The sequence below is a fragment of the Chiloscyllium punctatum genome, chromosome 26 (assembly GCF_047496795.1).
Source record: "Chiloscyllium punctatum isolate Juve2018m chromosome 26, sChiPun1.3, whole genome shotgun sequence".
NCBI lineage: Eukaryota > Metazoa > Chordata > Chondrichthyes > Orectolobiformes > Hemiscylliidae > Chiloscyllium > Chiloscyllium punctatum.
In genome coordinates this window covers 71,376,627-71,403,795 of record NC_092764.1, presented here as the reverse complement: position 1 = coordinate 71,403,795, position 27,169 = coordinate 71,376,627, and the positions used below count along the sequence as shown (strand labels likewise).

The following is a 27,169-nucleotide window of genomic DNA, read 5'->3' as shown; positions in this document are numbered from 1 at the left end:
CTCCCCCTCTCTCTCCCCCTTTCTTCTCTCCCTTCCTCCCTCTCTCTCCCTTTCTTCTCTCCCTTCCTCTCTCTCTCTCTCCCTTTCTTCTCGCCCTTCCTCTCTCTCTCCCTTTCTTCTCGCCCTTCCTCTCTCTCTCTCTCCCTTTCTTCTCTCCCTTCCTCTCTCTCGCCCTTTCTTCTCTCCTTCCTCTCTCTCGCCCTTTCTTCTCTCCCTTCCTCTCTCTCTCTCTCTCACTCTCCCTCCCTTTCTCTCTCTCCCTCACTCTCCCTCCCTTTCTCTCTCTCCCCCCCCACCCTTTCTTTCTCTCCCTCTCTCTCCCTCCCTTTCTTCTCTCCCTTCCCCTCTCTCTCTCTCTCTCTCTCTCACCCTTTCTTCTCTTCCCTTCCCCTCTCTCTCTCTCTCTTTCTTCTCTCCCTTCCCCTCTCTCTCTCTCTCTTTCTTCTCTCCCTTCCCCTCTCTCTCTCTCTCTCTCCCCCCTTTTCTTCTCTCCCTTCCCCTCTCTCTCTCTCTCTCTCTCACCCTTTCTCTCTCCCTTCCCCTCTCTCTCTCTCTCTTTCTTCTCTCCCTCCCTCCCTCTCTACCTCCCTCTCTCTCTCACTCTCCTCCCTTTCTCTCTCTCCCCCCCCACCCTTTCTTTCTCTCCCTCTCCCTCCCTTTCTTCTCTCCCTTCCCCTCTCTCTCTCACCCTTTCTTCTCTCCCTTCCCCTCTCTCTCTCTCTCCCCCTCTCTCTCCCCCTTTCTTCTCTCCCTTCCTCTCCCTCTCCCTCCCTATCTTCTCTCCCTTCCTCTCTCTCTCTCTCTCTTTCTTCTCTCCCTTCCCCTCTCTCTCTCTCTCTCCCCCTCTCTCTCCCCCTTTCTTCTCTCCCTTCCTCCCTCTCTCCCTTTCTTCTCTCCCTTCCTCTCTCTCTCTCCCTTTCTTCTCTCCCTTCCTCTCTCTCTCTCTCCCTTTCTTCTCTCCCTTCCTCTCTCTCTCTCTCTCCCCCTCTCTCTCCCCCTTTCTTCTCTCCCTTCCTCCCTCTCTCCCTTTCTTCTCTCCCTTCCTCTCTCTCTCTCTCCCTTTCTTCTCTCCCTTCCTCTCTCTCTCTCTCCCTGTCTTCTCTCCCTTCCTCTCTCTCTCTCTCCCTTTCTTCTCTCCCTTCCTCTCTCTCTCTCTCCCTTTCTTCTCTCCCTTCCTCTCTCTCGCCCTTTCTTCTCTCCCTTCCTCTCTCTCGCCCTTTCTTCTCTCCCTTCCTCTCTCTCGCCCTTTTCTTCTCTCCCTTCCTCTCTCTCGCCCTTTCTTCTCTCCCTTCCTCTCTCTCTCTCCCTCCCTCTCTTCTCTCCCTTCTTCTATCTCTCTCTCCCTATCTTCTCTCCCTTCCTCTCTCTCCCTCCCCCTTTCTTCTCTCCCTTCCTCTCTCTCTCCCTTTCTTCTCTCCCTTCCTCTGTCTCTCTCTCTCTCCCTCCCTCTCCCTTTCTTCTCTCCCTTCCTCTCTCTCCCTCCCTCTCCCTTTCTTCTCTCCCTTCCTCTCTCTCTCTCTATCTCTCTCTCCCTTTCTTCTCTCCCTTCCTCTCTCTCTCTCTCTCCCTTTCTTCTCTCCCTTCCTCTCTCTCGCCCTTCTTCTTCTCTCCCTCCCTTTCCCTTTTTCTCTCCATTCCCCTCTCTCTCTCTCTCTCCCTCTCTCTTTCTTCTCTCCCTTCGCCTCTCTCCTCTCTCTCTCTCTCTTTCTTCTCTCCCTTCCCCCTCTCTCTCTCTCTCTCCCCCTTTCTTCTCTCCCTTCCTCTCTCTCTCTCCCTTTCTTCTCTCCCTTCCTCTCTCTCGCCCTTTCTTCTCTCCCTTCCTCTCTCTCTCGCCCTTCTTCTCTCCCTTCCTCTCTCTCTCTCTCTCCCTCCCTCTCTTCTCTCCCTTCTTCTATCTCTCTCTCTCTCTCTCCCTATCTTCTCTCCCTTCCTCTCTCTCTCTCTCTCTTTCTTCTCTCCCTTCCCCTCTCTCTCTCTCTCCCCCTCTCTCTCCCCCTTTCTTCTCTCCCTTCCTCCCTCTCTCTCCCTTTCTTCTCTCCCTTCCTCTCTCTCTCTCTCCCTTTCTTCTCGCCCTTCCTCTCTCTCTCTCTCCCTTTCTTCTCGCCCTTCCTCTCTCTCTCTCTCTTCTCCTTCTTCCTCTCTCTCTTCCTCTCTCTCGCCCTTTCTTCTCTCCCTTCCTCTCTCTCTCTCTCTCTCCCTCCCTCTCTTCTCTCCCTTCTTCTATCTCTCTCTCTCCCTATCTTCTCTCCCTTCCTCTCTCTCTCCTCCCCCTTTCTTCTCTCCCTTCCTCTCTCTCTCCCTTTCTTCTCTCCCTTCCTCTCTCTCTCTCTCTCTCTCTCTCTCTCTCCCTTTCTTCTCTCCCTTCCTCTCTCTCCCTCCCTCTCCCTTTCTTCTCTCCCTTCCTCTCTCTCCCTCCCTCTCCCTTTCTTCTCTCCCTTCCTCTCTCTCTCTCTCTCCCTTTCTTCTCTCCCTTCCTCTCTCTCTCTCCCTTTCTTCTCTCCCTTCCTCTCTCTCTCTCTCCCTTTCTTCTCTCCCTTCCTCTCTCTCTCTCTCCCTTTCTTCTCTCCCTTCCTCTCTCTCTCTCTCCCTTTCTTCTCCCTTCCTCTCTCTCTCTCTCCCTTTCTTCTCTCCCTCTCTCTCTCTCTCTCTCCCTCCCTCCCTCTCTCTCCTCCCTCCCTCCCTCTCTCTCTCTCTCCCTCCCTCTCTCTCTCTCCCTCCCTCTCTCCCTTTCTCTCTCCTCCCTTTCTCTCTCTCTCTCACTCTCCCTCCCTTTCTCTCTCTCCCCCCCACCCTTTCTTTCTCTCCCTCTCTCTCCCTCCCTTTCTTCTCTCCCTTCCCCTCTCTCTCTCTCTCTCACCCTTTCTTCTCTCCCTTCCCCTCTCTCTCTCTCTCTTTCTTCTCTCCCTTCCCCTCTCTCTCTCTCTCTTTCTTCTCTCCCTTCCCCTCTCTCTCTCTCTCTCTCCCCCTCTCTCTCCCCCTTTCTTCTCTCTCTCCCCCTCTCTCTCCCCCTTTCTTCTCTCCCTTCCTCTCTCTCTCTCCCTTTCTTCTCTCCCTTCCTCTCTCTCTCTCTCCCTTTCTTCTCTCCCTTCCTCTCTCTCTCTCTCCCTTTCTTCTCTCCCTTCCTCTCTCTCTCTCTCCCTTTCTTCTCTCCCTTCCTCTCTCTCTCTCTCCCTTTCTTCTCTCCCTTCCTCTCTCTCTCTCTCCCTTTCTTCTCTCCCTTCCTCTCTCTCTCTCTCCCTTTCTTCTCTCCCTTCCTCTCTCTCTCTCTCCCTTTCTTCTCTCCCTTCCTCTCTCTCTCTCTCCCTTTCTTCTCTCCCTTCCTCTCTATCTCCCTTTCTTCTCTCCCTTCCTCTCTCTCTCCCTTTCTTCTCTCCCTTCCTCTCTCTCTCCCTTTCTTCTCTCCCTTCCTCTCTCTCTCTCCCTCCCTCCCTCTCTTCTCTCCCTTCTTCTATCTCTCTCTCCCTATCTTCTCTCCCTTCCTCTCTCTCTCTCTCTCTTTCTTCTCTCCCTTCCCCTCTCTCTCTCTCTCTCCCCCTCTCTCTCCCCCTTTCTTCTCTCCCTTCCTCCCTCTCTCTCCCTTTCTTCTCTCCCTTCCTCTCTCTCTCTCCCTTTCTTCTCTCCCTTCCTCTCTCTCTCTCTCCCTTTCTTCTCTCCCTTCCTCTCTCTCGCCCTTTCTTCTCTCCCTTCCTCTCTCTCTCTCCCTCCCTCTCTTCTCTCCCTTCTTCTATCTCTCTCTCTCCCTATCTTCTCTCCCTTCCTCTCTCTCCCTCCCCCTTTCTTCTCTCCCTTTCTTCTCTCCCTTCCTCTCTCTCTCTCTCTCTCCCTCCCTCTCCCTTTCTTCTCTCCCTTCCTCTCTCTCCCTTTCTTGTCTCCCTTCCTCTCTCTCTCTCTCTCTCTCTCTCTCCCTTTCTTCTCTCCCTTCCTCTCTCTCTCTCTCCCTTTCTTCTCTCCCTTCCTCTCTCTCGCCCTTTCTTCTCTCCCTCCCTCTCCCTTTCTTCTCTCCCTTCCCCCCCCTCTCTCTCTCTCCCTCTCTTCTTCTCTCCCTTCCCCTCTCTCTCTCTCTCTTTCTTCTCTCCCTTCCCCTCTCTCTCTCTCTCTCTCCCCCTCTCTCTCCCCCTTTCTTCTCTCCCTTCCTCTCTCTCTCTCCCTTTCTTCTCTCCCTTCCTCTCTCTCGCCCTTTCTTCTCTCCCTTCCTCTCTCTCGCCCTTTCTTCTCTCCCTTTCCTCTCTCTCGCCCTTTCTTCTCTCCCTTCCTCTCTCTCGCCCTTTCTTCTCTCCCTTCCTCTCTCTCTCTCCCTTCCTCTCTTCTCTCCCTTCTTCTATCTCTCTCTCTCTCTCTCTCTCCCTCTCTTCTCTCCCTTCTTCTATCTCTCTCTCTCTCTCTCCCTATCTTCTCTCCCTTCCTCTCTCTCTCTCTCTCTCTTTCTTCTCTCCCTTCCTCTCTCTCCCTCCCTCTCCCTTTCTTCTCTCCCTTCCTCTCTCTCTCTCCCTTTCTCTCTCTCTCTCCCTTTCTTCTCTCCCTTCCTCTCTCTCTCTCTCTCCCTTTCTTCTCTCCCTTCCTCTCTCTCGCCCTTTCTTCTCTCCCTCCCTCTCCCTTTCTTCTCTCCCTTCCCCTCTCTCTCTCTCTCTCTCTCTCCCTCCCTCTCCCTTTCTTCTCTCCCTTCCCCTGTCTCTCTCTCTCTCCCTTCCTCTCTCTCGCCCTTTGTTCTCTCCCTTCCTCTCTCTCTCCCTTTCTTCTCTCCCTTCCTCTCTCTCTCCCTCCCCCTTCCTCTCTCTCTCCCTCCCTCTCCCTTTCTTCTCTCCCTTATCCCCTCTCTCTCTCTCTCCCTCTCCCTTTCTTCTCTCCCTTCCTCTCTCTCTCTCCCCCTTCCTTCTCTCCCTTCCTCTCTCTCTCTCCCCCTTCCTTCTCTCCCTTCCTCTCTCTCTCTCCCCCTTCCTTCTCTCCCTTCCTCTCTCTCTCTCCCCCTTCCTTCTCTCCCTTCCTCTCTCTCTCTCCCCCTTCCTTCTCTCCCTTCCTCTCTCTCTCTCCCCCTTCCTTCTCTCCCTCCCCCTTCCTCTCTCTCTCCCCCTTTCTTCTCTCCCTTCCTCTCTCTCTCCCCCTTTCTTCTCTCCCTTCCTCTCTCTCTCCCCCTTTCTTCTCTCCCTTCCTCTCTCTCTCTCCCCCTTTCTTCTCTCCCTTCCTCTCTCTCTCCCCCCCTTTCTTCTCTCCCTTCCTCTCTCTCTCCCCCCCTTTCTTCTCTCCCTTCCTCTCTCTCTCCCCCCCTTTCTTCTCTCCCTCCCTCTCTCTCTCCCCCTTTCCTCTCCCTTTCTCTCTCTCTCTCCCCCTTTCCTCTCCCTTTCTCTCTCTCTCTCCCCCTTTCTTCTCCCTTTTTCTCTCTCTCTCAACTTCCCTTTCTCCTCTCTTTCTCTCTCCCTTTCTTCTCTCCCTTTCTTCTCTCCCTTCCTCTCTCTCTCTTCCCCCTTCCTCTCTCTCTCTCCCCCTTTCTTCTCTCCCTTCCTCTCTCTCTCTCTCCCTCTCCCTTTCTTCTCTCTCTTTGCTCAGCTAAGAACCTTCCCTCTTTCTTCCCCCCCTTCTTCTTCTCTCTCTCTCCCTCCCTTTCGTCTCTCTTTGCTCAGCTGAAGAACCTTCTCTCTCTCTTTTTCCTCTCTGTCTCTTCTCTTCCTCACTCCCTTTGCTTATCTTCTAACTCTATTTTCCTCAATTGTAATTAAGGTTTTTCTACCTCTACTGCACTTGCCTGTTTCTCTGGTACATCTAAGTGTTTGAGTAACTCCCTTACAATTTTAGGTTTATTTTTGACCTTGGTTAAACCCAAATCTAACTTACTTGCTAATTCTAAAAGTATGGTCTTTTTCTTTCCTTGTAATCTTTCTTGGCAAATTTGAGAATCATCTTCAGCAAGTCATCTTGAGAACCTCTTTAGCAAGTTTCAGAGCTATTTCTCTCACTTCCAATTTAATCAACCACAAATCACCCAAAGTAAACAAACTGCTTCACCTGCATTTTATTTAAAGGTCTAGGTTACTAACCTGCAAGTGTTTAAATCTGCTGGGATTTTTTGTCCCCTCAAATCTATTAAAATCTGTCTAAACCAGTTCAAATCTCAACGATAAGCCCCAAACTGTTACAACACAGGTAAACTGCATTGCTTCAGCCAGCGACACAAAAAAAATTTATCCTGTGCAGTAATCTGTGAAAATTCAAGAGGTCAAGAACTGTCTCAAAGGTCACTATTTAAAGTAAAAATTAACAACTTGATTCCTTAAAGTATAACAGAGAATAATTAACTAACAACTATTTACAACTCTTTTCTCTAACCTCTATTTTACCTTCCCCTTCGATAATTATAGCCCGATAAAACCCCTGGTTAAGATTTACCAAAAATTCAAATTTCAAAACTCACCAGCCACTGAATCTTCTCTTTATATCTTCCTCGATCATCTTCTTTCGTTTCACAGGTCACTGATCGGTAAAGGTACTTTTAAGAGACCTACTCTCTGGGCAGTCTGCATGTGTTGGTGGCTTGGCAGTTCTTCAACTGTTCAATTTTTCTCAGTCTTATACCCCCAAAGCATCGCATTGTGTCATTGGCTTTTAATGTTGTCAATATACTAAATTCAAACTGGATTGGAGTTTGGTATTTTTGGGGTATAATTTAAATTGATCGGCTGAATTTGAATTTGTTTTGTTGTCTCCAGGCAACCAGCTACTCTAGTTGTTTGACTAAATGTCACATTGTTACCTTATTCAGAACACTTGGTGTTGTACCAGGTAGTTCTGCTAGCTTTTAACTCTCTTAAAGGTACCCTTTACACCTTCATAACAGTATGAGTTGGATGATCAGCCATGATCACATTGAATGGCCTACTCTTTCCCCTAATTTTCTACCTTTCTGTTTTTCTATCGTCTCAGTGGAAATAGTACACGAGCAGAGATCCAAGGAGTGTAGATCCAAGGAGCGTATCACCCAAGGTGAGGAAAAGAAATTACACCGTTATTTTATCCAAGATAGAACTCTCAACTTTCAGGGACAGAAGTAGCAATCTCTTCCAGGGCATTTAATATTTAATTACATTATAGTGTAGCCCTGGGTGGAACAATGATATATTTTGCAACTTGAACTGGATGTTCAAGCTTTTGACCTGTGTGCTTCATTGGAAGTAAAACTAAGGAACCACTTGGTAAGATGAGGCCACAGTTGAATTATTAAGTAGTTTTATTTTGCAGCAAGTGAACACACAGCAACAATTTTAATCACTTAATTCACTCAGCACAACTGCTCCTCTTCTAATAACGCAAAATAATAAACCCACAACTCTTCCATGCAGCATTGGGTGACTTTCCATAATCTGAAATACAAAATTGACAAATCTATTCTCCTGCATTCTCACAGCTTTGTTAAGATCGACTGCATTCACAAAACCTCTATTTTGAAAATAACACGCTGACCTTATTGCCTGTGTGTGAGATGCCATGCCTTTGATTCTGTCAGTGTTGACTCCGTGTTACCCCTTTGCCTCTGAGTGAGAGGGTTATGGATTGAAGTCTGTTTCAGATACTTGAACACACAGTAGACTGCCCTTCAGTGCAATATTAAGGCGGTGCTGCACGGTTGGAGCTTCTGTCCTTTCGTTATGACTAAGGCTGGAAGAGTATACTGTCATTCTAGTCTCTGCAGTCGACAGCAGTTACCATGAGACATGTAATTTCTAAGAAGACTTGTTGAAAAAAATCTCTGATGCGCAGCGACCTTTCAATTAACTCTTTGAAAGAAATCAATCAAAACAGTAAATCAACTAATTTTTCCATCACCCTACAACATCTACGTCTTCTAAGAAATATTAAATATGAAGCAATTTTGTAACAGAGTTGCCTAGATTTAGGCTTTGTCTACCCACAATAAAACTTCAGTACCAATCTTGAAAATTGTGGTGCTGGAAAAACAGCAGGTAAGGCAGCATCCGAGGAGCAGGAGAGTCAACATTTCAGGCATAAGTCCTTCATCAGAACTGTGGAGGGGCAAGGGGGAAGGGCGGGGGTGGAGGTGGGTGGAAGGTAGCTGGGAGGGCAAGAGATGGATGCAGGTTGGGGGTGATTGTGATAGGTTGGTGGGAAAGCTAGGGCAGATTGATGGAAAGGGAGATGGACAAGTGGGACAGGTCAAGAGGGTGTTGCCGAGTTGGAGGGTTGCATCTGGAATGAGGTACTGGAGGGGGAGATTTGGAAGATAGTGAAGCCGATGTTGATGCTGTGTGGTTGAAGAATCCTAAGGCAGAAGATGAGGTGTCCTTCCTTCAATTGTAGGATGGGTTGGATTTGGCAGTGGAGGCAGCCCAGGATTTGCATGTCCTTGGGGGAGTTGAAGTGGTTAGCCACAGGGCAGTGGGATTGTTTGGTGCATGTGTCCCAGAGATCTTCACTAAATCGCCTCGTGAGTTGATGTCCTGTCTCCCCAATGTACAGGAGACCACATCAGAAGCAATGAACACAGTAGATGATGTTGTTGAACAGGCAGGAAAATCTCTGCCTGTTAGGAGAAGATCCTCTGGGGCCTTGAACAGAGGTGAAGGGGGAGATGTGGGTGCAGGTTTTATACCTCTTGCTGTGGAAAGGGAAGATTCCGGGTGTGGAAGGTGAGTTGGTGGGGGGTGTGGACCTTATGAGGGAGTCACGGAAGGAATGGTCACTGCGGAATGCAGATAGGGTTGGGAGGGAAATATATCTCTGGTGGTGGGGTCTGATTGTAGGTGGTGAAAATGGCAGAGGATAATGCGTTGTATCTGGAGATTAGCGGGGTGGACGGTGAGGATCGGGGGTTCTATTCTTCTTACAGTTGGAGGGGTGGGGTTCAAGGGCAGAGGTGCTGGAAGTGGAAGAGAGATAATGGAATGCATTGTTGATCACGTGGTCCTTGAAGTAGAAGGCCATCTGGGATATCCTGGAGTGGATTTGCTGCTCATGGAAGCAGATACAGCAGAGGCGGAGGAATTGGGAGTAAGGAATCATATTTTTGCAGGAGGGGAGAGGGAGGTGGTGTAGTCAAGGTTGCTGTGGGTGTCAGTGGGCTTGAAACAGATATCCGTGTTGCGTTGGTCTCCAGAAATGGAGATGAAGAGGTCCAAAAAGGGGAGAGGTGTTTGAAATGGTCCAGGTGAACCGAAGGTCAGGGTGGAACGTGTTAGCGAAGTTGATGAATTGTTCAACCTCCTTATGGGACCACAAGATGGCGCCAATACAATCATCAATGTTGCAGAGGAAAAGGTGGGGGGGGATGCTGGCAGTGTAACTGCGCAAGATAGACGAAGGGCAGGCATTGCTGGGGCCTATGGCTATCCCTTTGGTCTGGACGAAGTGGAAGGACCTGAAGGAGAAATTGTTGAGGGTGAAGACCAATTCCGTCAATAGTATAAGTGTGTCGGTGGAGGGGTATTGGTTAGGTCGACGGGAGAGGAAGAAACGGAAGCCATGGAGACTTTTGCTTTGGAGGTTGGACATGTACAGTGACTGGATGTCCACAGTGAAGATGAGGCTTTGGGGGCTGGAGAAACAAAAGTCATGGAGGTGGTGTAGGGTGTGGGTGGTATCCTGCATGTATGTGGTGAGTTCTGGATCGGGGGGGCAGGACGTTGTCAAGATAGGAGGAGATAGGTTCAGTAGTGCAGGAGCAGGTGGAGACAATAGACCAACCGAGGCAGTCAGGTTTGTGGATTTTGGGTAAGAGGTAGAACTGGGCAGTGTAGGGTTGTGGAACTATGAGGTTGGAAGCTGTGAATGGGATATCCTCTGAGGTGATGAGATTGCAGATGGTCGGGGAGATGATGGTTTGATGATGGGAAGTGGGGTCGTGGTCCAGCAGGCAGTAGGAGGAGGTGTCCGCGAGTTGGTGCCTGGCTTTGGCGATATAGAGGTTGGTGCGCTAAACTACCATTGTACCCCTTTGTCCACTGGTTTAATAGTGAGGTTGGGATTGAGGTGGAGGGCTGTGCAACATGAGGGTGAGAGCTTGGAGCGGGTGAGAGGGGTGGACAGGTTGAGCTGGTCAATATCACAGTGGCAGTTGGAGATAAAGAGGTTGAAGGAGGTTAAGAGGTGCCCAAGAGGTTGGAGTAGGTTGGAAGCGGGAGAAAGGATCCTTGGAGGGTGGGTAGGAATCACAATTGAAAAGGTAAGTACTGAGGCAGGGAACAAAAAGCAATGCTTATAGCATTCGTTGACCTGGGAGCGGAGTGGAATGAAGGTGAGACATTTACTGACGATTGATTGTTCATCCTCAGTGAGGGGGAGGTCTCGGGGGGGTGGTAAAAACCTCGCAAGGCTGGGGACTGGGACCTGATGTAGAGCTGGAGTTGGGAGTAAAGGTGGAGACTGTCTCTGGCATGGAGGCAGTCATGTGATCATTGGAGACGTCATTGGTGAAGGAACTGATGTGAACACTGTGGTCATGGAGGTGGATGTCGTGCATTTAGTGGCACATGCAGGGACGGAAGTGCTGTCTTCGGTGACGACATTCTTGGCAGCCACATGGTCAGCAGTGCTTTGGTAAGTGTTGTTTGCCGGGTAGAAGTGGCATATTCGGCGTCTATGGCAGTGTAAGCAGAAGCTATGCTTTTGGTGGCAACATGGTCATCGGCAGTGTTCCAGTGAGTGATGTCAGTGGTGGGGGTGGGCAGAAGTGACCTTGGCAGCAGCAATCACACGGGCAGAAGTGATATGGTGGACCACATTCGTGGAAGTTTTGGCAGTGTTCGCAGAGGCAGTAGTTTTGGCAGTAATCATGGCAGTGGCCGTGGTGAGTTTGGTAGCAGGGGCAGAAGTGACATCATAATTTGCAGCGGTAGTGGTGGCTTCCCACCGGTTCTGGAGGCCAGGGCAAGGGTATGGAGTGGTCAATGAATCTCAGTTTGAAACTAAGTATGTGAGAGTTTAATGTACTTATGTACCTTGATATCCGATAAGCTGGAAGAATGCCTCATCTTCTGCCTTTGGATCCTTCAACCACATGGCATCAACATCGACTTCACAAGTTTCCAAATCTCCCCTTCCCGCACCTAATCCCAGATTCAACCCTCCAACTTGGCACCACCCTCTTGACCTGTCTTCTATCATCTTCCTTCCCACCTATCCGCTCCACCCTCCCCACTCACCTACCATAACTACCCATGACCTGCACCCACCTATCACCTTCCCAGCTACCTTCCACCCAGCCTCAGCTCCCCCCACATTCTCCCCATTTATCTCTCAGGTTCCCCTCCACATTCCTGATGAAGGGCTTATGCACAGATGTCTACTCTCTTGCCCCTTGGATGCTGCCCTGACCTGCATTTTTCCAGCACCATACTTTTTGACTCTGACTCTCCAGCATCTGCACTTCTCACTTTTTCCTTTCAGCATCAATCTCCCTGTTTGCTGCAAAACATGTTTCGCGATCAATAAAGTCCATCTGAAATTGCAATTCATGGCATTCCTACTCAATAAAAATAAAACTTAGCAATTTCAAAATTTTGTTGCTATTCTAAGCATTATGCCCCAATTGAATCCATTTCTCTTTTCACCCATACCATCTAGCCAAGGCAAAAGCTTGTAGTCTTCTTGCATATGGGTTGTCTTGGCTGACTTGTTCTCTAAAAGGGGAACAAAACATTAGGTTTCTGCTTGCTGCTTCTCACTAGATTAGTAGTGGAAACAAGGAAACATTAAAAAGAAATCCTGTAGGGATAATGGGAACAATGCCAGGACACAATAAAGGGAATTTGAAAACAATAATATGTTGTGATCCGATAGACTTTCTCTGCTGATGACTAGACTACAGCCAAAGCCTTAACTTATTCATGCTTTGTCAGGACTGTGTATTAACGTTTTTAATTTGCTTGCTCATTTCATATTAGTAACAGAAGATTGTTTCACCCACTTAAAGGGTGACATTTCAGTCTTCAATTCATTTCAGATTTCTTTCTGAAAACCAGTCACTGGAATGAAATTGCAGATTTCAGCCAGTGTTTGCAGGAGGCTGGTCACCTTAACTGCTCCTCTCCTGCCCCTCTGTAGCTGGCCATTAAAGTGTGAAAGAGAAGCTCGACTGCAGATTTGGCTCTGAATTTCTCTCATTGTTTGAGGGGAAGGAACTGGACACAGTTTCCAGCATGCCCCAATTAGCAGAAGCCAAATCAATAAATTCATTCAACAAAGTCTACAGCCCATTGCTTAACAGCAATCTGCATTCATATCCAATTACATAAGAACTTTCATCCGTTAATGCTTAACCCCCACCAAAATTCCACAAAGCATTCCACTGAAGTGCAGACAGAGCAGTATCTAAACCATTTAATTAGATACTCCCAAACTTGAACCAGGGAAAATCCTTGTTCCTATACCACTGACAGTAGCTGGTTGGTATTTCAACATTGTTCTACATGGGTCATAAATCAGGAGCTAGAGCATTTTCTACACCAAACAACATACACCACATAAATCACAATAGGCATCATGCAAAGAAGTATGGTAATGTAAAAGAAAAACATAACCTTTTCTTTGTGCTCTTATTGAACTTTCAACACACACCTCAAAAAGCGGTTTTAAGTTTATCATAAAAGTTACTGAGATTAATATCCATACTTTGGAAGAATTTCTTGTCGACTCAGAATATGACAAACATACAGGAGACAGACAGGTGTAGCATTCCAAAGGGGTTGAGCAACTGTGGCCCCACTGGATCAAGAATGAGAGTTTTTGTATCCTTGTGGAATGCTTGGTCCTGTAGTGGTATATTCATACCCACACTTCTCTGCCATTAGCACAGTTGTGCAAATATAAGAAAATAAACTCTCTGCAAAAAGTCATAAAGCAGTAATTCAACTGACCAGCTTTGATGGACAGTTCAGGAATGGCCACAAAATCAGGAGATTTAACTCTTTGTTTCTCTTCTCCAATTTTTCCTCTCCTGATTCAGATATATAAACACACAAGCAAGAGAGTGGAAAAAAACCAACTATTCCATCAAACCTTTTTTTTAATTCAGTAATGCGACTGAGGAATATGAAACCAAAATGGGAAGTGAAGGGAGCGATCAGCAATAATCTAACTGGATAATTAAGGAAAGTACAAATTCTGGCTGCCATAAGTATGAGAAACATCAAGCAAACAGCATGTTTGCAGGCTGTCAAATCTAATTATATGTAATTATATGTAAAGAACAAGCATTAACTGGGAATTCAACTGTGCCCCTTTAAACAGAATCCCTACAATGTGGAAACAGGCCCTTTGGCCCAATAAGTTCACACTGATCCCCCAAAGAGCAACCCACCCAGACCCATTCACCTACTCAATATGTACCCCTAATTAATGCACCTAACCTGCACACCTTTGGATTGTGGGAGGAAACTGGATCACCTGGAGAAAACCCACACAGACACGGGGAGAATGTGCAAACTTCACAAAGACTGTCACCCAAGGCTGGAATCAAACCCAGGTCCCTGGTGCTGTGAGGCAGCAGTGCTAACCACTGAGTCACCATGCCCCCCCAAAGGAATAGACTTAAAACTATAATTGCTGAATTAGAAAAGGGATGCATGTAACTCGTGTCTCTGAAAATAAATGTGTACATAACGGCTCCTTCATCACCTCGATTTCTGGAGTATTATATACTATGCTGACACACTGGAGTAACCTTTCCTGCGGTGAAACAAGATGGTGAGATTTTAATTTTGAACTAAGCAGTTGAATTGATTTGATTGGATTCAATCGTGGAACAGGATGTGCAGACTGTATGACCTCTAGATATCTTCTCTGAGGCTGTGGTCAAGTGTTTCAAAGATTGTGTTCCGTACTTGGGGTGTTAAGAGTATCTCTTTGTGCTAAGAGATAGACTTGGAGTGGGAGGCAGAACATTCGGACAAACGGAAAATTATAAATCGAAAGAGATTTGGTCCAGAGAACAATGATTTGGAGGTGCTGGTGTTGAACTGGGGTGTACAAAGTTAAAAATTACACAACACCAGGTTTTTGTCCAACAGGTTTATTTGGAAGCATTAGCTTTCGGAGCACTACTTCTTCATCAGGTGATTGTGTGGTGGTTCATCAGGAGCACAACCACCTGATGAAGGAGCAGTGCTCCAAAAGCTCGTGCTTCCAAACAAACCTGTTGGACCATAACCTGGAACAGTGTGCTTTTTAACTTTGTCAAGGAACAAAACAGTATAGCAAAAAAAACCTATGGATACTGGAAATCAGAAACAAAATCAGAAATTGCAGGAAAAACTCAGCAGGTCTGGCAGAATCTCTGGACAGAAAGTAGAGCTAAAGTTTCAGGTCCAGGAACCCTTCTTCAAAACAGACACCCCTTCTGAAGAAGGGTCAGTGGACCTGAAACATTAAAGGTACGGCAATGTGGATAAAGAAGAGCTGAGTGGGACAGGAAAGAACAGAGAGTATAACAATTAAAGTGTATCAGTATGTAAGGTCTAGTGGCACAGACAGAGATAAATGGTTTTGACTTTATAATGGCAGTTAGATCATGGTTAAAAGGAGGCTAAGTTAGGTATATTTTCCAAGGTACATAACATTTCAAAAAGACAACCAGAATGGAAAAGAAAAAGAAGTATTTATGATTGTAAAGGGTGACATAAGGACACCAGCCAGAAAGGAACTTGACTCAGAGGATCAGCAAGTAGAATCTGTATCGGTAGTGGGTTGGAATAACAGGAGTCGTAAACCACTGGTGAGTCAGTTACAGGCTCCCAAGAGATAGTCACGCTATTGGACAGAGCATTAAATAAGAGATCACTGGTGCCTTTAACAAGGGAAATGTAATAATTAAAAGGTGACTTGAATCTTTGTATAGACAGGATGAATTAAATTGGCCAAAGTGATCTGCAAAATGATTTGTAGAATGCTTTTGTGACAATTCCCTGGAGTAATGCACTTTGGAAGCAATTAGAGATAAGGCTATTTTATATCTAGTATGGAATGAGGCAGGGTTAATTATTAATCATACAGTAAATTATATACTGGGAAATAGTGATCATAATACAAGTGAACGAGTCATATTAAGTTTAAGAGTGACAAATGAAATTTCCACAGAGAACCTTAAATTTATATAAAGCCAATTTCACAGGTATAAGTGCAGAACTGGCTGTTAATCGAATAAACAGACTAAATGGTGTGCTGGTAATGGGAAACAATTCAAATTGTTTTACTAAAATATATCCTATTAAAAAACAAAAAAAAATCAGCAAGATCTAATTTAAGAAGCTTATTAAGGAGGTTAAGGATCATATTAGATTAAAATGGAGGCTTTTCACAGTGTAAAGAATAGTAGCCAGTCTGAAGATTAGGAGTGCTTACGGACTAGTAAAGAACAAAGAAAATTTACAGCCCAGGAACAGGTCCTTTGGCCCTCCAAGCCTGAGCCGATCCAAATCTACTGTCTAAATCTGTCGCCCAATTCCTAAGTGTCTGTATCCCTCTGCTCCCCACTGACTCATACGTCTGTCCAGACACATCTTAAATGAATCTACCATGCCTGCGTCTACCACCTCTGCTGGCAATGCATTCCAGACACCCACCACCCTGTGTGTAAAGTACTTGCCATGTGTATCCCCCTTAAACTTTTCACCTCTCACCTTGAAAGCATGACTTCTCGCTATTGAATCCTTCACACTGGGAAAAAGCTTATCTCTATCCACCCTGTATATAGCTTCATGATTTTGTAAACCTCAATCAGGTCCCCCCTCAATCTTCTTTCTTCTAATGGAAACAATCCTAACCTACTCAACCTCTCTTCATAGCTAGCACTTTCCATACCAGATAACATCCTCGTAAACCTTCTCTGCACCCTCTCCAAAGTGCCCACTGGATGACACTTTTGGCAATGTGGCGACCAGAACTGTACACAGTATCCTAAATGCGGCCGAATCAATATCTTGTACAATTTTAACATGACCTGCCAGCTCTTATACTCAATAGGGGCAGCACGGTGGCTCAGTGGTTAGCACTGCTGCCTCAGTGCACCAGGTCCCAGGCTCGACTCCAGCCTCGGGCAACTGTCTGTGTGGAGTTTGCACATTCTCCCAGTGTCTGCGTGGGTTTCCTCCAGGTGCTCCAGTTTCCTCCCACAGTCCAAAGATGTACAGGTCAGGTGAACTGACTATGCTAAATTGCCCATAGTGTTAGGTACATTATTCAGAAGGAAATGGGTCTGGTGGGTTACTCTTCGGAGGGTCGGCCTGGACTTGTTGGGCCAAAGGGCTTGTTTCCACACTGTAGGGAATCTAATCTACCCCGTCTGATGAAGGCAAGCATACCATATGCCTTCTTGACCACTCAATGGACCTGCACTCCCAGATCTCTCTGCTCATCAACTTTTCCCAAGGCTCTTCCATTTATTGTATAATTCGCTTTAGAATTTGACTTGCCTAAATGCATCACCTCACATTTGTCTGGATTGAACTCCCTCTCCAGTCTATCTATATTCACCTTCTGAGTATAGAAGTTGGGAAGTCATGTTGCAGTTGCATAGGAGGTTGGTGAGGCTGCACTTGGAAATATTATGTTCAATTTTGGTCACCTTGCTATAGGAAGGATGTTATTAAACAGGAGAGTGCGCAGAAGGAATTTACAATGACATTGCCAGGACTCAAGGGTCTGAGATTTATGGATGGGCTGGACAAGCGAGGACTTTTTTTATTTAGAGTTTAGGAGACTGAGGGGGAATCTTATGGAAACATATAAGGTCATAAAAGGCATGGATAGGGTGAATGCATTGAAGTCTTTTTTCCCCAGAGTTGGGAAATCGAGGACTAGAGGGCATCAGTTTAAGGTTAGAGGGGAAAGAATAAAAGAGAACCTGAGGGGCAACTTTTTGTTTTTACACAGAGGGTGGCACACATATGGAATGAGCTGCCAAAGGAAGTGGTTGAGGCAAGTACATTAACAATATTTAAAAGGAATTTGAACAAATACATGGATAAGAAAGATTTAGAAGCAAACGGGCCAAGTACAGGGAAATGGGGTTAGAGTGGATGGACATTTTGGTCGGCATGGACCAGCCTGAGCCCAAGGGCCTGTCTCCATGCTGTAGGACCCATGACTCTATACTGCACAAAGGGTTTTTATGTTTCTTTGATGGAAGACAACAGTTTCATACCAGAAACAGTGAGTAACATGATGGAGAACTGGAGATATTAAGCACTTAATACCAACAGAGAACAAGCATTGGAGATGCTACAGTGAAGTAGTGATGCCACTGAACCTGTGATCCAGATCTGGGGACATTAGTTTGAATCCCACCATAACAGATGGTGAAATTTGAATTCAATAAACATCTGGAACAAAAAGCTAGCCTCGGAGCAACCATTGCTGATTGTTAGAAAAACACATTTAGTTTGCTCATGCTCTCTGAAATGGCCTAGCAAGTCACTCAGTTGTATTAAACTGCTACATAGTGTAAAGAAATGAATTAAATCATGTAGACAACTTAGGTACTGGAAACAACAACCTTGATGACTTTGCAAGTTGTTCTTTTTTAACATCTGGTGCTTGAGCCAAAATTGAGAAGCTGTCCCTAGATGCATCAGCCCAACAGAGTCATATTCATGGAATCATAACTCTACAGTCAATGTCAGAAACATCATCACCATCCTTACACATATTCTATCCCACAGGCAGGACAGACCAAGCAGAGGTGATGGCATAATGGCATACAGCTAATAAAGAGTTACCTTTGATGTCCTCAAAATTTGTCACCAGATCCCAAGAAATTACAAGACATCAGGTTAAACATAGGCAACCAAACCTGATACTGATTACCAGTGAGTGCACCCCACCCTTGGCTGATGGCCATGGCTTGTTTGAGAACAATCACTGCAGCTCCAAGACATCTCTGCTGGAGTTCCTCAGGATAATGGCCCAAGGCCCAGCCATCCTCAGCTGCTTCAATGACATTCCCTCCACCATAAAGTCAAAAATGAGGTGTTTTCTGGTGCACCAGACTCAGCATCATTTATCACACCCTCAAATACTGCTGTGTCCAACTGCAGCATGACCTGTCAATATCCAGGCTTGAACTCACACGTAACAACAACATTTGCACCATACAAGTGCCATGCAATGACTATAGTAATGAGAAAATCTAACCATTGCTCCTTGACATTCAATAGCATTTTAATCACTGAATCATTCGTTATCAATATGATGAAAAGAGCTTGACATCAGTCATCAGGAAGTACTGGAACCTATTCAGGACATTTTAGCTTTGTCCTGAGAAAACCATATATGATAAGACAAAGTCAACATGATTACATGAAGCCAAAATTAAGTCTACCAAATTGTTTTCTTTTAGGAATGTAACACAGTGTAGATAAAGGAAACCAGTAAATATAGTACATTTAGACTTCAAAAGACATTCCAAAACATGCTGGATCGAATTTTAGTAAACAAGGAAAAGGCTCACTGATTTGGAGTAAAATATCAGCATGAACAGAAAATTAGTTAATGGTCAGAAAGAAAAGGGTTGGGATAAATATGACATTTTCAAATTAGGCTATGACTAGAGAAGTGCACAATAATCAATGCTGGGGTCACAGCTATTTACAATCTATATACATATATATATGACTGACATGAAGAATAAGAGGGTAATATCTCAAAATTTCCAGATATAAATTAGGTGCTGATCTAAGCTACAAAGCGGATACAACGAGGTTGAAAAGAAGTCTTCGTACAATTTGATAGAGCTTTGGTGAGATCACAACTGGTATATTGTCCACACTTTTTTGGGTGCCATATTTAAGGATGGTTATGGTTGCAATGGAGACAGCATAGCAAGGTTTGCTAGGTAGAACAACCTTTATATCCCAAGGATGACTGAAGGGAGGCTGCATAAATTGGATCTTTTTTTCTGGGATACAGAAAAACTAAGGGCAACTTTGTTGAAACATACAAGACTCCTAAGGGAATTTACAGGGTTGACTATGAGGTTCAGAATTTAAAACAGCAATTGCTGGAGATGTCTGACAGCATCTGCAAACAGAAAGTAGAGTTAACATTTTGAGTCTAGTGATGCTTCTTCAGAATACTTCTCTCCTTAGATGCTGCCAAACCTGCAGAGTTTCTCTGGCAATTTCTACTTTTGCTTCACATCTTCAGCATCCAAGATTATGAGATTGTTTCCACAGTCAGGAAATCTATAACACTAGGAGAAGAGTCAAGGATTAAGGAGCTAATCATTTAGGACTGAGATGGAGACACATTTCTTCACTCAAAGGATTGTGGATCTTCAGAATTCTCTACCTTTGTATGTTCTATCATTGAATACAAGGAAGAAATAGGCAGTTTTCGGTTCTTCAGGAATCAAGAGGTATGGGGAGTGGGCAGGAAGGTTGAGGTGAATCACGCTCAGCCACGATTATATTGAGTGGCAGAACAGGCTCATGAGGCCAGGTAACCTACCTTTGCTGTTATTTCTTACATTCTTATCTAGACAGGATATTGCACTAACACACTGCCTTAATCACAATGTTCTGGGAGAAGCCAAAAATAAAGATAGATTGCAGCTCCATGGAACCTGGCAATCCCAAAGTACCTCATTCAAGTGGCCATTCTCCAAGATAGTGAGCCAGGACAGCAAAGTTCAGTACATCATAGATGAATCTCATCCTGTTCTCACTTGTAAACATCACACATTCCAAGACTAATTTCATAGTCTACAGGAGAGAAGCCAGTCTGATTCTATTTCTCAAACTCTGAAACATGCAGTATTTAAATCTCACCTTGGCTGAAAAAATTCCATTACACACAGATGAGGAATTGAATCCATGACCTTCTGATCTACATAATATAGCAGAGGAGACAAGCAGTCATAAATAATGGCTCACAGAATAGCTATATTAGAAAGCTAGATTGGAAAGGACTGATAAGGAAACAGAGAGGTCAATGTCATAAAACATGGTGTAAGTATAATACTTCTCTGGAATTTTTCAGCAGGTAAAAGATGACTTTGCCAGAGTAGAGAATGATCTATATCATGCCATTTTCGTAAAGTAATAATTTGAGTTTTTGTGCTCGCACCATTACTGTCTTCATGCATCTGTTTTGTATTTCTTCGCTGACACAATGAAACAACCTTTGTGATCAAATCAGGGAAAACAAAAACTGAGGCCGAATATGATTTGTTTACAACCTCAGTGGGCTCATGTGGCACAGTGAGATTGTCCCTACATGGCGGCCAGAAGACATTGATTCAAGTCCCATCTGCTGCAGAGTATGTTACAACATGTCTGAACAGGTTGGTTAAAAATATCTTTTTAATAAGTTCCCAAGTTCGACACTAGCTCAGGTGCCAAATTAAACTGTTCAACACGTAGTCTTGAACAAACTACAGTTCCCTCCAGTGGAACAGCGGGTTACTGAAAGCCCCTGCCACAAACATTATTTCCAGCTACTTCATACTTCTTGAAATTCACTGTCTTAAATGGAATGTTTTTTGTACAGCTCAGTTGCTCTCTAGATAAATTCTTTGAAGCATTTGAGGCAGGTTGCTAAGAGAAATGGTCAAAAATATTGTGCACAGGGGGAATTTCAGTGCAAGCTCAAGCATGACACCACATCCACAAACATTCATTCACTCCACCGCTCAGTAGCAGAGTACATCATCTACAAGATGCACCACAGTAATTCACCAAGGCACATTTCCAAACCATGGCCTTTAAAATGACAATCTAAAATGACAAGGGCAGCAGATATAAGAACCCATGATTATCTACAAGTTCCCCACCAAGCCACTCACCATCCTGACTTGGAAATATATCACTGCTCCTTCACTGACACTGGATCAAAGTTCTGGAATTCCCTCCCTATTGGCATTGTGGACCATAGCAAATGGACTGCAATGAGCACAACAAGGCAGCTCACTTTCTCAAAGGCAACCGGAAATGGGCAATAACTGTTTGCCCAGCCAGTGACATCAACATCCCATAAGTGAATACAAAATGTTGCAATGAAAAGATTATATTGAAAAAGCATTTTAATCTTAGGAATGGTTAGTGCCTGGCTTTACTGAATTATTATTCTACCTCAGGCATCATTGAGGAAGCACAACCGTTGTCATGATTTATATCCAGCATGAATCTTTGTATTGGAATAGATATGCAACTTGCCTCAAATGAATGAGGATATTATTGTATAAACTGAACTCTGGTTTCCAGCATGAAGTAAAGGGTTGTCATCATTTTTACCTTATGGAAGAAGAATGCGGTCACAAAACACTCAAATGACTTGAGCTATTTAGTGACTGACAAAATAATACCTGGTTCTTGCCTAGATCTTTTGCCTCTGTAAACTAATTAACTTAGACTCAAAATAAAAGCAAAATACTGCAGATGCTAGCAATAAAAGAACCCAGAAACATCCACAGGCATTGACTCCCTTCCCCCACTGGTGTTCCATCGACAAGGTACATTACAGTCATTCACAAAACCTTCCAAACCTACAAACACTTCTACCTCAAAGAACGATGGCAGCAGATACATGGAAACATCACCATCTGCAAGTTTCTCTCCAGGCCACACATCATCCACACGTGGAAATATAATGTAGCTTCTACACTGTTTATGGTTCAAAATCATGCAAGTCCTTTCTGTTGTGGGCAACCTTTCATCCCAAGGATCGTAGCTGTTCAATGGAGCAGCTCATGACCACCATGTTCTCCAGGCCAAATAAATACTGGCCCTGCTGGGACTATGTACATCTACCAATCACTGAAAAAACAAGTATCATCATCATTAAACAACTCAGCGCTTAATTTTTACCATCCTGTGTGTAAGGTCACTCAATCTCATTTACATCCCACTTACAGTATTACCCATGTTTCATCAATGATATCATCTGTGTACTATTTCCCTCTGTTTTGATTTCTCTACAGCCTGCAATTTGGTTGGGCACTTCTTCTGTCTCCTATGTGGTCGAAAATCATGTGAAGGCTCCATTCCAACATCTCACAAGGTTGTCATGATTGATGTACAGCATTTACATTGTGCAAGAGAAACAACCAATCACATTTGTTGATTCTAAATTTGATCTTTAAACCCTCAACTACTCCTTGCTGTCTTGAGAAAAACATTGTCCATCACAAAGTCAGTTTCCATACATATGCTTACACAACCTAGCATTACTTCTCCACCACCACTCCATATTAAGCTGCCTCACTTACAAAAAAATAAATTCAGTCAAGACAAAGCCCTATCTCTTCAACGGAAATGAAAAGCAGATAGGTATATCAATGGTTGGCAATCACTGCTATCAATTTTACATTCCACTGTAGCTGAATTTCAGCTTTTATAAAATTAGAATAGTCACGAAATGCCTTGCTTTATCAGTCATCCTCAGAAATAAGTGCAGAAATAAGGAAATTAAGCACAAGCTGGTTTTTGATGAGTGCGGAATTCTGCAAGGGATGGAGGTTTGTTTCCTTTTGCTTTTGTGTTTTGTCCTTCTTATAAGTTCATAACATCTGGGAGAAGAATTAGGCCATTCAGCCCATTGTATCTGCTCTGCCATTTAATCATGGCTGATATGCTTCTCATCCCCAATTTCCTGCCTTCTCTCCATAACCCTTCAACCCATTAGCAATTAAAAATCTGTCTAATTCCTCCTTAAATTTACTCACTGTCCCAGTATCCACTGTGTCTTAGGATTGCGAATTCCACAGATTCACAACACTTTGGGAGAAGTAGTTTCTCCTCAACTATCTTTAAATTTGCTACCCCTTATCCTAAAACTATGACTTCTCATCCTAGAATGCCTCACAGTGGAAGCATCCGCTCCATATCTATTTTATCCATACCTTTTATCATCTTGAATACACCAATTTGATCTCCCCTCATTTTTCTAAATTCCAGAGAGTATTAGGCTAAATTGTTCAATCTCTCTTCGTGCGACAAACCCCTCATTTCGGAGATTAATCTAGTGAACTCCTTTGAATTGCCTCCAATGCTACCACATCTTTCCTCAAATAAGGGGATCAAAACTGTGCACAATATTCCAGGCGTGGTCTCCCCAATACCTTGTATAGTCACAGCAACACATCCTTACCTTTATATTCTATTCCTTTAGCTATAACAGCCAACATTCCATTTATTTTCTTTATTCAAAGTTTGTGAAAAGATTTGTAGCTCGGGTGCTCGTTGTTGTGGTTCTGTTCGCCGAGCTGGGAATTTGTGTTGCAGACATTTCGTCCCCTGTCAAGGTGACATCCTCAGTATTTGGGAGCCTCCTGTGAAGCGCTTCTGTGATCTTTCCTCCGGCATTTATAGTGGTTTGTCTCTGCCACTTCTGGTTGTCAGTTCCAGCTGTCCGCTGCAGTAGTCGGTATATTGGGTCCAGGTCAATGTGCTTATTGATTGAATCTGTGGATGAGTGCCATGCCTCTAGGAATTCCCTGGCTGTTCTCTGTTTGGCTTGTCCTATAATAGTAGTGTTGTCCCAGTCGAATTCATGTTGCTTGTCATCTGCGTGTATGGCTACTAAGGATAGCTGGTCGTGTCTTTTCGTGGCTAGTTGGCGTTCATGGATGCGGATCGTTAGCTGTCTTCCTGCTTGTTCTATGTAGTGGTTTGTGCAGTCCTTGCATGGGATTTTGTACACTACATTGGTTTTGCTCATGCTGGGTATCAGGTCCTTCGTTCTGGTGAGTTGTTGTCTGAGAGTGGCTGTTGGTTTTTGTGTTGTTATGAGTCCTAGTGGTTGCAGTAGTCTGGCTGTCAGTTTGGAAATGCTCTTGATGTATGGTAATGTGGCTAGTCCTTTGGGACATTTTCTTTATTATTTGTTGTACCTGCATTCTTGTTTTCTGTGGCCCATGAACAAGCACACTTACATCCTTCTGCACTGGAGTACTCTTTAAAATAATAGGTCACCTTCCCATTTTATTGACCCAAATGCATGACCTCGTATTTATCTACATTAGACTCCATCTCCCACATTTTGGCAATTTGTATTGCCTCACTGCAATTTACTATCCTTCCTATTTTTGTGTTGTCTGCAAATTTGGCTATACAACCTTCTATCCCTGTATCCAAGTCATTAATGTAGATTGTAAATAGCTGGGGTCCAAGGACCAAACCCTCAGGCACCCCACTAGTTACATATTGCCATCTAGCAAAAGAAATTATCCCGACTCTCTGTCTTCTGCCCATCAGCTCGTCAACTATCCAGACCAGTAACCAACCTTGTGAATTAGCCTTTTGTGCAGCTCGTCATCAAGTGCTTTCTGGAAGTACAGAAAAATTACAGCTCCAGCATCCCCAATATCCCCTCTGATTGCTACATCTTCAAAGAATTCTAGCAAATTAGTCAAACATGATTTGCCCTTCATAAAACTAGACTGACGCGGATGGATAGCATTTTGACTTTCCAAATGTCCTGATATTGCTTCCTTGATAATTAATTCTGACACTTTCCCAATGACAGATATTAAACTAACTGGTCTATAATCTCCCACATTTTGTCTTCATCCTTTTTTGAACAAGGGCGTTAGGTGAACCATTTCCCAATCCACTGGAACCTTTCCCGTTTCCAGGGAATTTTGGGGATATTGCAACCAATGGATCTACTATCTCCGCAGCCACTTCCTTTAATGCCCTGTATCTCTGTTGCCACTTCCTTTAATATCCTTTCTTGACCTACAGAAATAGGTTCTCGCTCTCCTACAAGTAAAGGAGCTAGCTCTTTGGTGAGCATCTGTTAAGTGGTTAAGATCTATTCTATTCTTAAGGTTAATACAACATAAAATGTAATAAGAAGTTAAGCAACAAAAATAAGTGAATAGGACAATTAAAATCCATTAAGGAGGGTAGGACAGGTGATGTGGGAGCTTGTGGGAGTTTCTGGGTATTGTTGTGAACCAGGGCAGCAGGCATTTGAAGTTTGAGCAGCTTTGGCTCAGAAAGCTGGAAGTTGAATTATAATCACTACACACATTAAGAATTCTTTGCACCAGGAGGCAGTCTTACTTACCACTTAGGAGGGGGTCTTCTGATTTGATCAGTGGCCAGAGACAGGATGTTTGACTGCAAGTGAATCAGGTAGATGGTCCCAGAAGATAAGAGTGTGACTCTCTGCAATTGTCCAACACATTTGAGGTTCTCCCAGCCAATTTGAATGAGAGCAGGCACTGCAGGGTAGATGCACAAACTGATCATGGCACCATGATATAGGAAGCTACTCAAGTAACAACAAAAGTCTTGGTTGTAGGGCATAATATAAAGTAAGTGGGACTGACACTGTCATCTGCAGTAAACAACAATAGTCCAGATGGATGTTTTGCCTGCCCAGTTTAAGGGTTCGGGATATCTGCTCAGGATTGGAAAAGAAGACAAACAATATAGGTAGAGCTAGGAATGACGTTCTGCTTCAGGATTATGAGGTCCATCAGCACTAAATTAAAAAGCAGAACTTTAAAAGGTTAGAATTTCAGGATTGTTATCTGGGCTCTGCGGAAATTAGCACAGGGCACTTAAAATATGAGAGGTGAATGCAATGGTCAAAGATTTGCCAAGTACTCAGGATAATAGGGCATGTACTGTTGGGATAATCTACAACAGAACCATGCTGGACTAGAGCTCTTGCGGAGCGCATAACTAAACAAGTAGAACGATGCAGTACATCAAAGAGTAAAGATAAGGTAAAAGGAACATAATATTATGGAGAATGATGGTCAGAGAGTCACAGGAAGGGACAGAGAGAAAAAAAAATGAGGAATGCACTAACATTCAAGACTAGATGCTGTGAAGATAATAAACAAAGGCTTGGTACCTGAATATGTTAGCATTTAAAACAAAGTAAATTATTTGAGAGCACACACTGAAGCAAACAAATATGATAGACAATATAAGACTACAATATAACAAAGATTGGGCCCTCATTATTCAGGAATACCTGACATTCAAGGAAGCTAGGTAAATGTGAAAGGGTAGCACTGTCAATCAAGGATGGCATTTATGCAAAAGCTCAAGATGACTTTGATTTCAAGAGATCAAGATGTTGAATTAGCTTGAGTGGAGATGAGGAAAGATAAGAGTGGGAGTAATCCATGGGCCCCTCAGAATAACCAAAATGTGGGACAAAAGGTGTTTAAGATCAAGGGACAACAATAATCATAGGTGACCTTAAGTGGCATATAAATGGCAAAAATCAGATTAGCAGTCATCACCTGGATGAGGAGCTCATAGACATCTTGAGGTAATATTTTAGAGCAGTATACATTGTGGAACTGATCAGGGACTAGGTTATATTAAACTTGGTACTGTGTAATGTGACAGGATTAATTCCATAGGCACCCCTTGGGAGAAACAACCACAACATGATTGAATTTTACCTCCAGCTTGAAAGGGAAAGATATAGAGTCTAAGATGAGTATTTTAAAGGATAGACTGAATGAGCCACAGTGAACCAAGACACTGAAGGGGATATTTCAGAACACTAAGAACAAGTATATTCCTACTGTAGATTTTACCTCCGTAATGTTACAGCCACAGTAATAGACTATTGGTGGAAAATCGAATTTGCTGGACCATAGGAGGTCACCTTTTTTTTAAAAACAGGAGATTTTTAAAAACACTTAAAAAAGCATTGTACAACATAAAATCAAATGAAAAACAGTTACTTCAGAGAATATAGAAGATCTCTCTAGCTGTCAGTACAGCTCCAGAAAAATGGAAGAACTGCTATAGGACCCACCATCCATGATCAACTGAAGTAGTTAAGGAAAGCATCAAACCTACGCAAAATTAAGTGGCAGGTCAGATAATTGGTCAGAACACAAAGATTGGCAGAGAATGTCTGAAAGTTTAATCTGGACTAAGAAATTAGAGAATGAGAGGAAGCTAGCTAGTAGTATAAAAACTTTCTACAAGTATTTAAAAAGGAAAAGATTAAGTCACATGAGTGCTGGTCCTCCAGCAAGTGAAGCTGTAGTTATCGCAGATAATAAGGAAATGGCTGATGAAATGAACAAATATTTTGTTTTTATCTTCACTGAGAATATAAAAACGTCTAGGAAAGTTGTAAATTAGGTGGTAGAAGAGTGGGAGGTACTAGGTGAATCCACAGTCACAAGGTTAAGTGGAAGTAAATAAACTAATGAAGCTCTGGCTGACAAGTTCTCTGGTCCAGATGAATT

At 44.2% G+C, this 27,169-nt stretch overlaps 1 protein-coding gene across 7 annotated transcripts in view; it reads right to left on the bottom strand.

The window, feature by feature from the left end:
* fcsk (fucose kinase) overlaps nt 1-27,169 on the bottom strand; it is a 391,653-nt gene that overhangs the window by 256,042 nt on the left and 108,442 nt on the right. Inside the window, exon 2 of one of the 7 annotated variants that reach the window (XM_072547624.1) lies at nt 25,006-25,162. The exons of the other annotated variants lie outside the window; for them this stretch is intronic. The gene's annotated coding sequence lies outside the window, so the exon portion shown is untranslated. The remainder of the gene's footprint in view (nt 1-25,005; nt 25,163-27,169) is intronic. 7 annotated transcript variants of the gene reach the window in all.